The sequence below is a fragment of the Musca domestica genome, unplaced genomic scaffold (assembly GCF_030504385.1).
Source record: "Musca domestica strain aabys unplaced genomic scaffold, Musca_domestica.polishedcontigs.V.1.1 50, whole genome shotgun sequence".
NCBI classification, from domain to species: domain Eukaryota; kingdom Metazoa; phylum Arthropoda; class Insecta; order Diptera; family Muscidae; genus Musca; species Musca domestica.
The window spans coordinates 6,871,492-6,886,817 of NW_026712347.1; the positions used below are offsets into that span (position 1 = coordinate 6,871,492).

The window sequence follows — 15,326 nt, forward strand, 5'->3', positions numbered from 1 at the left end:
TCACAGATCCCATTATTTCTACTAACACAAGATGTTGTGAAGATGGGATCGGTCAACTATTTCTAGTACTTTTTCCTCAAAGGTTCAAAATTTTGAATATCCATGAAGCTCATAAAAAGCAAAATTAACATCCGATTCCATTCCAGACTTGGTACATCTTAAAATTTACATCAACACAAGATCTATTATAAAGATGCTAGAGATCAGACCATTCCTTCTGCTACCTCCACCAAAAAGGGTTAATATTTTGAATAACCAAAAACGAAATAAGCATCCGGTTCTCCTCATAGTACACACTTTACAATATTTTTATTAATCCAAGGTCTAGTGTGAAAATCCGAATTGTCTTAAAATTTTACACATCCCAATATTTTTATAAACTCAAGACCTGGTGTTAAGATGGAATATATCGGTCCACTCCTTCTGGTACCTCTAAGAAGAATATCCACGAATCTCATAAAACGCGGAATTAACATGCGATTCATTTTAGACTTGATTCATCTCAATATTTCCATCAACACAAGATCTGTTATAAAGATGCTAGAGATCGGACTATTTCTTCTGGTCCTCTCCCACATAGGGTTGAAGATTTTGAAAAACAAAACGTTCGAAGAAAGCGAAATAAACAGCCAACTCATTTTTGCTAACACAAGATCTATTGTGAAGATGATATATATCTGTGGACCCCTTCTGGGGTCAGCGATTCTTTACAACTTGCTATATCTAAATATTTCTCTCAACCAGAAACCTGAGATGAATACGGAATTTCGCATAAAATCGGATATAAATGTTCGATTTTCGTGTAATTTTGGCTATACAAATATTTTTATCTGTATTGGATAAAGTATGAAAATTCGGTTCGGCTTCGGTTGGCTATTCTGATACCTCAAATTTTTTACTCGTCGCCAAATTTATATCATATTTAGTTAGGTCCGATACGAAATCGTCAATATTGTCCCATTCCTTCGAAACTCAGTCCATAGAGAGTCAACAATTTGAATATTCATAAATAAAATCAAAATATATGTAAATAATCGAACATTGGCTGAGGGTATACATCTGTCGGTAAAACTGGTAACGACTGATACTTTCTTGTTTTTTTTTTATATTATTTCGAGAACTCGTCTAGACGATCAGCTGTTTGCACATCATAGCTGATCTTCAGACTAATATAGCGTTTACATCAATTTTTTTGCAGGGATTAATCAGAGAAAATACATTTACTACAAAATAAGTGTATTTTCAAATCCAATATTTTCCACTGTTCGTGTCATATAGGACAAATCTTGGTACAAATTATTCAAGTTAACCTCATTTCATGTATTTATATCCTGCTCTGTTTTTTTTCTATAATTTATCTTGAACACTTTTTCCCTTCTAAAGGTAAGAGTATATAAAAGATTTTTCTGACTGGCTTATGTCATCGGCTGGCCTCTTTGTAGAGGAACAAAGGAGTTTTAGGTGGACTTAGTTCGATTTTGCCCCAACGATCCTTTGTACTTTTATAAAGAAGTCAGCCAGTCAAAGTACCGTTTTATGAATTCTTATCTTTAGGTTTGTGTATATACAATATTATATATGTGTATACAATACTAAATTTAAATAAGATGTCGTCAAAGGTATAATTTTGGAAAAATGTAAATATTTGTGGCTACCTTATTAATTCAATAGTGGAAAAAGTATTAAGGTGAGAGTACATAAAATAGTAGAGTAGGGTACACAACAATTAAGGGTCGAAACATTGATGTCACAATTTTATTTTTTTTTCAAAAATAAGTACATTTGTATACGTTTTTTTATGCAACACCAATTATAAGTTGTTATAATATGCATTTCTCCACAATTATTACAACTTTAAATAATATTTCATTCAAAACTTTAAATTTCCAAATTTGTTTGACAGTTGACATTGTTTCAGCAATTGTGTCGATGTGACTACCTGTATTCTTTTACCATGGTTACACATCAGTCTAGATACTAGCTAAGCTCTTTCCCGCCTAGTAGGGGTAAACAAAATTAGAAGAAGAAGCAGTCTACAACAAAATTGGTGGAGGTCGATGTTGTTTTGCGATCGAGCACAGTAATGAGTTCGCGTTCGTTTACGGTGGTGGCTAGTAGTACTCGCATAGTTTCTAGCACTCGGTAGTCGGTATAAAGGCATACGTCACAAAACGCTAATATCCGTTACAAGATAAACGCGAACGCACGCTCGCACGCACTACACACAAAAACAAGTTCAAATATTTGCATATGACGTAAGGTGAATGAATGGCAGTAAATGATCAGATAAAGCTGCTGTTCAGATAATTCTAGATGAAAATACATAAAAAACCAAAACCAGCAGCCGTAAAGAGAGAGATCAGGTGTTATAACACAGAAAACAAAACAACAACAGAGAGCATCAAATTTCTCCTGTTTAGAAAAAAGTCAAACAAAACATAATGTGAGTGTGTTTCTTTGTGTTGTTGTTGTCTCCGATTCAATGTCAAACGCAAGAAGAGAGTTTGTTTTTTAATTTATTGGTAGTGTGTAATTTAATAGTAAAGAAATGTGCAGTGATATGAAATATTTTTTATGGCCTTATCATCGTCGAGCACGCTAAGGGGATTAAATATGGCTGATTTGTGGTGATTCATTAGTGGCGTTAAAAATCAACTTTGGTCATATTAGAAAAGTATTATCAAAAAAAGGGGTTTTTTCTAATGAAATTCTAATTCGATCAGTACTAAAATGTGAAAGTGGTATGTGGAATAAAATCCAAGGAAGAGATACAAAATGTCATAGAATGTCTATAATGCAAATAAAAATGTCATATTTATGAAATTTCATTTTGGAATGTAAACAGAGCATTTAGCTATCGGAAATGACTCGTGATGTTTGTTTAAATGACAGTTAAAACAAGTAAAATAGTATCAGTCGATTTTGCCGACAGATGTATACCCCCGGATTGAGTTATGATTATTCAAACTGTTGATTCTTTATGGGGGATGTTCCGATGTTGGCCACTATTGACCAATTCGTATCTGACCTAAGACTGATATAAATATTAAAACGTGCCAGATTTGGACCATATCGGTTACTTCCGATACTTTATATGAGATATGTGACAATTTTGGAAAATCTGGAAATAAACGTGAGTGAACAGATATAGCAGACCGAAGTATTCCATTTTCATACTTCATCTAATATTGAGATATGCAAAATTTTGGGATATGCAAAATTTGAAGGAAATTGAAAATGTATAGACAATTTTATGCGAAATGATAAATTCCATATTCATTTCAGGGTCCATGTTAAGAGAAATATTTAGATATATCAAGTTGTAAAGAATCACCGACTTGTTTCACAAGTTATGACCAATAAATGTATTGAAAATTGTGACCCTATGAATATTGTGACCCTCAGATATATATCATCTTCACAACAGATCTTGTGTTAACAAAATGTTTGTATGTGTGAAATATGAAGAGAGTTGGATACTCATTTCGCATTCCTTGAGTGTTTTTCTTCATCCCTATGTGGGGAGCTACCAGAAGAAATAGTCCGATCTCTATAACAGATCTTGCGTTGATGCAAATATTGAGATGTGCCAAGAATGGATGGAATCGGATGTTAATATCGTGTTTTATGAGCTTCATGAATATTCAAAATTTTAACCCGTTTTTTAGGAGAGGTACCAGAAGGAGTGCAGCGATATATCCCATCTTCACACCAGACCTTGGATTAATAAAAATATTGTAATGTGTGTAATCCGAAGATAACTGGATCCTTAATTTGGATTTTATGATCGTTTTGGTTACACAAAACTTCGACCCTTTGTGGGGGAGGTAAGAGAAGAAATGGCCCGATCTCTATCATCTTTATAACAGATCTTATGTTGATTGAAATATTGAGACGTACCAAGTCTGAATGGAATCGGATGTTAAATTCGCGTTTTATGAGCTTCATGGATGTTTTAAATTTTGACCCTTTGTGGGGAAGGAACCAGAAGGAGTACACCGATATATTTCATCTTCACATCAGACCTTGGATTAATAAAAATATTGTAATATGTGTAATTTGAAGATAACCGGATGCTTATTTTGGATTTTATGATCGTTTTATTTATTCAAAACTTTAAACCATTGTGGGGGAGGTACCAGAAGGAATGGTCCGACCTCTACCATCACTATAACAGATCTTGTGTTGATGGAAACATTGAGATGAACCAAGTATAAATGAAATCTGATGTTTATTTCGCGTTTCATGAGCTTCATGGATATCCAAATTTTTGACCCATTGTGGCAGAGGTACCGGAATGAGTGGACCGATATATTCCATCTTCACAGCAGACCATGGGTTAATAAAAATACTGTGGTGTGTGTACTTTGAAGAAAATCGGACTCTTACGTCGCATTTTATAAGAGTTCTAATTATTCGAAGTTTTGACCCTTTTTGGGAAAGATACTTGATGGAGTAGACCAATATTGTCCATTTTGTCACCAGACCTAGCACTGATGTAAATATTAGGATTCGCAAAGTTGGAACAAAATCGGATTATCCTTTCTCTTTCTGTGCAATAAATTATTTTCTTTAAAAATGTTGATATTTTGTTGGGGGATGTATCAGAAGGAGTGGACCGATATTGCCCATCTCCGAACTCGATATAAGTTTGACAATAATATTACAATATACCATGTTTGGATCAAATCGGAGCCCATGCCATGATAAGGTGGGAAGAGCGACTCCTGAGAAGCCCATGTTATCGGAGACCAATAATCAAGGTCATCCAGATCAATATCCATGGGAGGTAAGATTCACATAATGCAGGAACGTTCGCCAAAATTCAGTCATATGGCTACAGAAGGTATATATCATTTGATACGGCCAAAACGATCCTCATAGAAATAACGGTTATAGACCCTAGGTCTCTTTGGACCAAATCTGTTTCAGGACATTTGGAGTCGATCTAGCGATATCCGTCCGTCCGTCTGTCTGGCTGGTGCGCACTAAAACTCACGAAGGGAGTATCCGATTTAGTCCAAACTTGGTACATCGTAATATTATTGTCAAACTTAGATCGAGTTAAATTTTGTCCGCAGTTAAGTCAAGTTCGAAGATGAGCTATGTCGGTCCAAGGAATCATATAGCCCCCCATATAACGGTATCCCCGATATTCGGTATTTTGATAATTGTAGCCGAACCTTTCAATAGAATTGTTTGGAAAGTCACACAAGGAGTCTAAGTAATTTACCCCCTGGAAGGGAATTGTCCATATAGGTCCAGGATATGGTATATCGCCTATACAACGGTACCCCCCGATATTCGGTATTTTGATGATTTTATGGACATTATTCACCGGAATTATTTCTAATTTCGTATTCAGAGTTCGTAATGGTACCTATAGCGGTACCTCCCTATATTCCGAATTTTGATGATTTTTGCTACATTATTAACGTATTGGAATATTGTTATAGCCCATGCAAGTCCACGTTTACTTACTGCTTTTTTCTTGTTTTTGTATCAGAGCGCTGGTTGCCATCTCACTCCTATGGTCCTCCAGTCATTATGCTTCGTGGGAGTCGCTAAGTTACGACACCCTACATTTTGTTGCTTGGGGTTTCTTCCTCACTGCATTTTTTGCCTATTCATGCCTCTGTTCTTTTACGAAGCCAGCCGATGATTAAAGCCAGTAAAAAAAATTGTTCTAACCTTTAGCCTGCAGTCTTTGGTCTACAAAACATGACCTTGAAAGAGCAAGGACCGGTAGCTTTGTCAGGTGAGAGTTCTCCTTCTTACTCACCATCTGTTGTTTTGCTACTTTCGATTCAATAACATAACGCCTTCATTAGGTTTAATCTTGTTGGAGGTATAGTGTTGGTTGACCTATATCGTTCTTCTTTGTCACAGTTTGCTGGGTTGAATTAGTATTGACAAATATTTGAAAGACGTAATTGGTGTATTTTATTGATATATTTTATCTACAAGAGATCATTATCACTTTCAATAGTGTCGATATGTATACATCAGCTTCTTGTGTAACTTAAAAATACAAAAAAAAAAAAAAAAAAAATACAAAAAACAAAAGCCGTGTTAAATAAACTGAGAATTTGAAAATTCACATTGTCTGTCTAGTGGTTGTTGCCGTGTCAGCCATTGTCAGAGGTCTGGATATTTCAATTTACAACAAAACTGCTTAATTAGCAGTCTTTTGGGATATACTAACATACTAAAAAGACCAACAATAAATTAAAACTATCAAGAGAGAATTGCTTGTAATGTAGAGGACTAAAATAAAAACAGAAAAAAATTCTAAAAAAATAATTAACATTAAAAAAACAGAACAAATCTACTACTAGTAATGTGTGCAAATAGAAATGAGAGCTCCTCCATTTTTAATATTTTATCACTAAACTGATATCGGAGGAGATAAGAGGCACGGCAACGAGAGTGGCGCTTCAGTGGACAGAAAATAACTAAAAAACAAAACCATCGCTGATATCTCTTTTTTTAATTACAAATAGAAATATAATTTAAATAAAATGTATATTTTTGGAAAAAAGAAATTTATTACAAATTACCCACTAAATATGTATTTAAGTCTCCAATTGTGTCATCCTTTAAATGACATATAAGTGAAGTTCTTTCGAATAAATTTTTTGGAAGGCTTTTGAGAAAATTTAATGCGTGGTTTCTTTTTTTGGTCAACAATCACATTCCGGTAATACTTTTTTTTATGGAGACAGAGATATTTTTGTCTTAATCAACAATAAATATAATTTTTATCTTTCCAAAATGTGCAGACTGACTTGCATTGATAATCGCTTCGAGCTACTTGTGGACAAAGAGATTTAAAAAAGAAAATCACATCAGCTTGAAAAAAAAGAAAGAAAAAAATAAAAATGAAGCGAAAAAGATAATGTTTGTTCTTCACTATAAGGAAGTTATTTTTATCCAAAAACAAAGTGTCAGAGTAAATAATATCTTTTGACAGAAAGTCTCCCACTTATGGCAATGTGTAAAAGAAGATTAAAATTTTATCAACAAATGGCTTGAATTAAGACTTTTACAACAAAGTGTGTGTAAATTTGGGGAAAAATAAATAGTTCAATTAATATATTCAAAATTTTCTCTGGGAAATTGTCAATAAAGGTGAGAACACATGGAAGAAGTTCTTCGTAAAAGAACAAAGAAGAGTAGGGCAAACAAGTATAAATTTTGGGCCGAAATTGAATTACGTCAACCTAAAGATCCTTTGTTCTTCTACGAAGAACCAGTCAACTTAAGACTCAAGGTGAGACTTTTCTGACTGGCTTAAGTCATCGGCTGACTTCTTCGTAGATGGCCAAAGCAAAGACAGAAGTATAGAGATAGGACAAGACATAGTAAAAATATGGCAGCCTTGTGAAAATACATCTGTTGTTATGATATCGTAACAACATAGTTTCCAATGTTAACTGATTTAAACCGCTAAGGCAACATGCAAATTTTTGGAAAGGTCTATGGATTAGAATTTTTGGATTTTTCAAATTTTTATTTGTCATTCGTTTCTGTAATCGTGGTTTTTATATTAACATGCCTCTGTCATGAGCTTTTACTCTAGGTATTGTGTATTATCATTTTAGGTATTTGGCCAAAGGAGTTTTAAGTTGACTTAGTTCAATTTCGGTCCAAAATTGATACTAGCTTACCCTACTATTTTTTGTTCTTTTAGAAAGAAGCCAGCCGCTGACTTAAGCCAGTCAAAAAAGCGTTTTATATGTTCTCACCTTTAAGTCAGTAAAGTAACCTTCTGTGTACTTGCCATGGTAGAAGAATACAGGTAGATGCCTCAACGCTTGGGGGACATTGTAATGGTATGCATTTTCAACAATTTTAAAGAATTAAAAAAAAAAAATTCTTTCAAACTTCGAATCAAAATCGGTTTGACAGTTCATAATCCCCGCAGCTGTGTCGATGCGACTACTTGTATTATTTTACCATGCTCAGTGTCATTAAGGCATCATAAACAAACTAGGTTACGAAGCAACTAGTTCGATTGTACGATTCATTAAAATGAGCGTATGAACTAGATCAATAAATGACCAATCGAAAACCAACATTTTGATCGTTCGTTGTATACAGGGTGAGATGACAAAACTGCAACCAACTTCAAATTGCTATCATTTCTAAAGGTGGGAATACATAAAGCGCATATTTGGATGGATTAAGTCATCGGCTTGCTTCTTCGTAGAGGAACAAAGGAGATTTAGGTTGACATAGTTCGGAAATAGCCCTAGGCTCCTTTGTTCATTTCCGAAGAAGCCAGCAGATAACTTAAGCCCGCCAAATAAGCGCTTTATGTATTCCCAACTTAAGTTATTTCATTGAGTCATTTTCGTTCGACAGCTGTTAAAATTATTCCAGTGACAGCTCATTACGTTCTTTACAAGCGTACAAAAGCATTTTAGCGAGAATTTTCTTGAAAAAAGTCATTCGTGATGGAATTCAAGCGTGATAGTGAGATTTCTTTATATTTGGCTGGAAAACCACAAGTGACCATCATTAGAGCACTCCAGCATTTAAATGTGAATAAATCTTTTGTGTCTCGTACCATCGCTCGTTACCGTGATACTGGTAGCGTAGCCGGACGTCAAAGAAGTGGACAGAAGAAAACAACATCAGCAGAAATGGTTCGAAAAGTAAAGCAGCGACTTGATCGAAACCCGCGTCGCAGTGGCCGAAAAATGGCTCGTGAGCTGAACATATCGCAATATTTCATTTGGCAAATATTGAAAAATGAGCTCGGGGTAAAGCTAGTGAAATTCAAAAAAGTGCAAGAACTTACACCGCAACAGAAAGAAAATAGACTCAAAATAGCTAAAGAGATGCTTTGCTTGGCCGAAAGTGGTGAACTGCCGAATTTGGTTTTCTCCGATGAGAAAATGTTCGTTGTCCAGCAGTTTGTAAACAAACAAAATGATCGTGTTTACTTGCCAAAGAGATCAGCTGAAAATGTGCACCTTCGGTTGGCCACCAGAACCATGGTGATGGCGTGGGCCGCCATAACAACCAATGGTCGCTTTCCGCTCGTATTAATCGACCGTGGCATCATAATAAAACATTCTGGAGGGCTTATTAAAGCCTTGGGCATGCAAACATTTTGGCCGCAGACCTTGAACATTCCAACAGGACTCAGTACCACCAGCAAGCGCCACCCAAGAATGGTTACAAAATGAGGTTCTTCGCTTTATTTCCAGCGCACAATGGCCGCCAAAATCTCCGGATACCAGTCCGTTGGACTATGGTGTCTGGAGAATTTTGGAAAGCAAAGTTGGCACTAAAGTACCAAAGTGTCGATCACCTCAAGCATTCGCTTCGCCGGGAATGGACCAAAATACCGCAGAGCAACATTCGGGCAGCGTGTGACTGTGGTTGCATTGGCCGTTTGAAGGCCATAATTCGTGCCACAAGTGACCAATTCGTACAAATCTAAACTTATTCTAAAATTTGATGCTATTTTCGACATTTTCTGCTTTCATTCAATAAAAGTTAAGAAAGAAATGTAAAAATCATGGGATTTGACTTTGTTGCAGTTTTTTTATGTCACCCTGTATATTTATGATCAGCATAAAATTCTAAGACGACTTAATGATATCCGTCTGTCACGATCACATTGTTTGACGTAGAGCTTGAAATTAGGCAGAACAATTTGTATTGTATCTAGAATGGTTGGTATTGAATATGAGACATATGGGTCCACATTTTGGTATAGCCGCCATATTACGTCACCTCCCGATATTCGGTATTTGGATGATTTTCGAAACGTTTTTCTACGGATTTGTCTGAAAATTGGTATTTGCAGTTCGCATTATTCTAGCTCCGGTAGCGAGCTATACCACCTATACCACGTTTTGGCATAGGCCCCATATAACGGTACCTCCCGATATTCGGTATTTTGATTCTGTTTGCCATATTTTCCCAAGAATTTATCTACAAATTCGTATTTGATGTTCTTAATAGTTTCTAGCTCCGGCGGCAGAACATTGCATATTTAGACGCAAAGTTTCCCATAGCGCACATATGACGGTACTCACCGATATTCGGTATTTTGATAATCCTAGTCACATTTACCCACGAAATTGTTTCAAATTTGGTACCAGATTTGGCAGATGACAGTCCTTGCAGTATAAAATTGTCTATACAGGTTCCCGTTTTGGTATGGGCCCCCATTCTACGGACTCACCCACTTTATGGTGTGTTTTGAAAGTTTAAAAGCATTAGCCAAACGGTCTTTATTCAGATACTTTTTTTATAAAAATATTTTCTTTACCCCAAGGGTACTAAAATTTTATAGTTGTCAAATTCTTAAGGTGAAAACACAGAGCTTCGCTTCATTTCATGGTAGAAGAATATAGGTATAATATAGCACCAACGCTTGGGAACATTGATATGTCAAAATTTTTAAAATATTTTGTTTTATATGTTTTCTTTTACGACGCAAATGGGAGGTTGTAATGTTATGTATTTTTCAACAATTTTTACAAATGGCAATGATTTTTCATTCAAGATTCTCAATTCCGAAATCGGTTTGACATTTCATTGTCTCAGCAGCTGTGTCGATGCGACTACCTGTATTCTTCTACCATGCTTCATTTTCTTGTTTTGGAAATGTCAAATTACCATGGTTGAATGAAACATTATTTAAAAGTGTAAAAATTTTTGAAAAAACGCGAATTATTATAGCCTCCGACTGACATAGTATAAGAAAACATATAAAAATCTACTTATATTTGAAAAAAAATTTAAATTTTGTTGACATATCAATGTTCCCAAGCCTTGATGCATCTACCTGTATTCTTCTACCAGGGTGTTATCTTTCTCTTTATTTGTATAAAGAGATCTGTCAATTCTTTGTTGTATGCGAAAGCTTTCTAATGTTTCCTTTTTCCTGTTTTGCTTGATTTCGTTGTCTACTTTTTTTGGGTTGTTTTTTGTTTCAGTTTATTTGCCGCCAAAATTCTCAGCAAATTGTTACTGACATAACATAAATAATAGGAAAAATTCAAAGCCCGTGAATGAGAACAAATTGAAAGAGAGATAGAGTAATTTTTATAGTTTTCAAGTCAGTCAGCGATTCTCTTCATTTTCTAGCTTTGGAAATGTCAAATTACAAAGGAATGTCAATGCCGCTAAAGGAATTGTGACGCCTTTGGTGTTGGCCTCTGTAATTTGCCTTTGACGGCAAGACATTTGTTTCGCACTTAAGATCTGTCTGATTTAATAAACCGTTCACAGATATAATTTAACAATTTTAATTAAATATATGGTATATTTTCTTTAATTTTCCAGTTCATCAAAAACAAAAAAAATATTTTCCCTTATTTGACTTGACAATTATTACTGGATTTATATTTCACATCAAAACGAGAGGGAGTGTTAAGTTTCCAACCTTGATTGTTTGATTGTAATGAAATTCAAAACGTATTTCTGATTTGAATTCAATTACAATCATTCGATTTAATATAATAAATTATTCAATGAAATTATTTTTATAAAAAAAATGATAAGCTTTTTTCCTGTGTGAGTCATTGTGCGATATCACTGTTACTATAAACGCCATTAAAAAAAATAACAGAATATCTACGACAGCAAAAAAGCACTTCATAAAAAAAAAGAAAATAGATAAAAAATACAAAAACGTAAACTTAAATAATAAAACAATACGGCGGATTGAATGAGTATAAAGTTTTTGTACTTTACAAAAATTGAAAAAATTGCAAAAAATTAACTTTTGAAGTGATAATGTATTGCAAAAAAGAGACAAACTGTGTTAAAGGAGTATCGTAAAAGAGAATTTTTTGAGAGATTTTGTTCTTTTTAGTACTGTCATTGAAAGCCCCCTACTATAGATATGTTTACCTAACAAAAATAGCACCCATTTTCTGTCGCAAGATAACAAATAGTTAATCACACATATGTATTTAACTACACACTGTTGTGGTTGTTGGTGCTGCTTTTGTTGACATTTATTAGAGTTTGGTTTGCAATTAAAAAAAACATAATGAGAGCATGGCAATGATAAACGAATTTTTATACAAAAGCGGTGTGTTTACAGGTCTTGGCAGGCGAAAGAAAGAGTAACAAGAAGAGAGTGTGAAGCAGCAGGATGTTGAAGACTTGTAGTTGACAATTTAATACCCTACTTAGCTGTAGGCTTTCTAAAAAAATCGTTTTTCCTTCTTTGTTTACAAATAAAGGGCTACATGAAATTTAAGGGGCTTTTTTACAGTAATGAATTCCTTCTTGTGATCAACTAAGTTTTTGGGTCAACATTCGATTTTATTTAATTTTTTGGAAATTGTTTTTTTTGCAGAACAAAATAACCTCCATCATTTGGAACAAATTTGGTAATTCTCAAAAAAAAAAACAAGTAAAAAAACATTAAGTTCGGCCGGGCCAAACTTTTAATACCCTCCACCTTAGGGTAAAGGAAACATTAGAAGAAATGTGGCAAAAACCATTAAAATGCCGAATATCGGGAGGTACCGTTATATGGGGGCTCTACCAAATCGTGGACCTACACATGCAAGGTTCCGCCAACAGAGCTAGAACCCATTATGACCTACAAATACCAATTTTCAGACAAATACGTGAAAAAAAGGGGCAAAAATCATCAAATTACCGAATATCGGGAGGTACCGTTATATGGGGGCTATACCAAAACGTGGACCTATAATTACAATGACTCGCCACACGAACTGGGACCCATTATGATCTACAACTACCAAATTTTTAGTGAAATTCGTGAAAAATCAGTCAAAAATCATCAAAATACCGAATATTGGGAGCTACCGTTATATAGGGACTATACCAAAACGTGGACCTATACATACAATGTTTCGCCACCCGAACTAGGACCCATTATGACTCACAAATACCAATTTTTACACAAATCAGTGAAAAAATGTTGCAAAAACCATCAAAATACCGAATATCGGGAGGTACCGTTATATGGGGGCTATACCAAATCATGGACCCATACATGCAATGTTTCGCCACCTGAGCTGGAACTCATTATGACCAACAAATACCAATTTTTAGACAAATCCGTTAAAAACTGTGTCAAAAATAATCAAAATATCGAATATCGGGAGGTACCATTGTATGAAGGCTATACCAAAACGTGGACCTATACATGCTATGTTTTGCCACACATACAGGGACCCGTTATGACCTACAAATACCAATTTTCAGACAAATCCGTTAAATAATGTGGCATAAATCATCAAAATACCGAATATCGGGAGGTACCGTTATATGGGGACTATACCAGAACGTGGACCGATATATCTCATTTTCAATACCAACCATCCTAGACACAATACCAATTGCTCTGCTAAATTTTGGTCAAATAATGTGGGCTGTATCGTGATTTCAACAGACAGACAGACGGAGAGACAGACAGACAGACAGACAGACGGACATCCTTCAATCGACTTAGAATTTTATGCTGATTATGAATATATATACTTTATGGGGTCTACGACGAATATTTAAGGATGTTACAAACGGAATGACAAAGTTAATATACCCTCCTTTCCAAGGTGGAGGGTATAATAAAATCCGTTAAAAATTCTGTTAAAATCTTAAAAATACCGAATGTAGCTGTTATATTAGGGTCTATACGACGACATGGACCTGCATAGGAAACATTTGTCATAAGCCATTACAATATTCAAATGCGAAAGTTAAAAACAAATCGGTTAATCATTAAAATACCGTTATATGGGGGCTATACGAAGACGTGGACCTCCACAGACAATTTTTTGTCATAGGCTGTAGTATCTATTACGAACTTCAAATACCAAATTTGTAACAATTCCGGTGAATAATGTCGCTAAACTCATCATAATACCGAATATCGAGAGGAACCGTTATATTGGGACTATACCAAAACATAACATACATTTGAATAAAATTTTATCAATATAATTCAATTCGTTCGGAAGCTAGAGTGATTTCCACAGACGGACGGACATCGCTAAATCGACATAGAATTTTATGCTGATCAAGAATATATAGACTTTGTGGGGTCTAAAATGTGTATTTCGTTTGTATTACAAACGGAATGACAAACTTAATATACCCTCCATACTATGGTGGAGGGGATAAAAACAAACAAAAATTTGTCCGGCTTTGTTTCTTTTAATGGATGTTAAGTTTTTTTTGACAAATCAGCTGATTGCTTGTTGGTTTTCACCAGAATGCTGTCTGTTTACTTTTTACAGCTTTCTTTAAAAAAAGAGAATACCACTACCGTACTCTCAGAGAAAGATTTGTTTGATAATGTATTTTAAGAACTGTCAAAGCCAAAAGTCGGACTATGTATCCCTGGAATCACAGTGAGGAAGGACATAGAAGTATAAAGATAGAAAAAGACAGAGTGATAATATGGTAACCCTGTAAAAAACTGTCTCTGTTGTTAGAATATAACAACATACAGGGTGAGATGAAAAAACTGCAACCACATTCAGACTGCTGTCACTTCTAAGTCACTCGTCCGATAGCTGTTAAATTTATTCCTGTCATAGCTCATTAAATTGTTTATAGGGTACAAAAGCATTTTGGTGAGATTTTTCCAGAAAAATGCTATTCGTGTCGGAATTAAAGCGTGATAGTGTGATTATCTGACTGGCTTCTTCAGAAATGAACAAAGGAGCCTAGGACCAAAATCGAACTAAGTCAACCTAAAACTTCTTTGTTCATCAACGAAGAAGCCAGTCGATGACTTAAGCCAGCCAAATATGCGCTTTCTGTATTTCCAACCTTATATTTCGCTGGAAAACCACAAGTGGCAATCGTTAGAGCACATATGCCAATATTCCATTAGTCAAACATTGAAAAACGAGCTCGGGTAAAGCCATTGAAATTCCAAAAAGTGCAAGAACTTACACCGCCACAGAAAGAAAATAGACTCAAAAGAGCTAAAGAGTTGCTTCGCTTGGCCGAAAGTGGTGAACTGTCGAATTTGGTTTTCTCCGATGAGAAAACATTCGTTGTTCAGCAGTTTGTAAACAAACAAAATGATCGTGTCTACTTGCCAAAGAGGTCAGCTTAAAATGTGCACCTTCGGTTGGCCACCAGAACTCAAGCGCCGGATATGGAGTATTTTGAAAAGCAAGGTTGGCACTAAAAAATACCAAAGTGTCGATCACCTCAAGCAATCGCTTCGCAGGGAATGGACCAAAATACCGCAGAGAATTATTCGAACAGCGTGTGACGGTTTCATTGGCTATTTGAAGGCTATAATTCGTGCCAAAGGTGACCAATTCTAACAAATCTAAACATATTCTAAAAGTTGATGC

The 15,326-nt window shown here is 35.1% G+C and overlaps 1 protein-coding gene across 1 annotated transcript in view; it reads left to right on the forward strand.

Moving 5' to 3' along the window:
• Positions 1-2,087: 2,087 nt before the first annotated feature.
• The window catches only part of LOC131805343 (triple functional domain protein-like), a 35,430-nt gene continuing 22,191 nt past the window's right edge, over positions 2,088-15,326 (forward strand). Inside the window, exon 1 of the mRNA XM_059128439.1 lies at positions 2,088-2,443. The gene's annotated coding sequence lies outside the window, so the exon portion shown is untranslated. The remainder of the gene's footprint in view (positions 2,444-15,326) is intronic.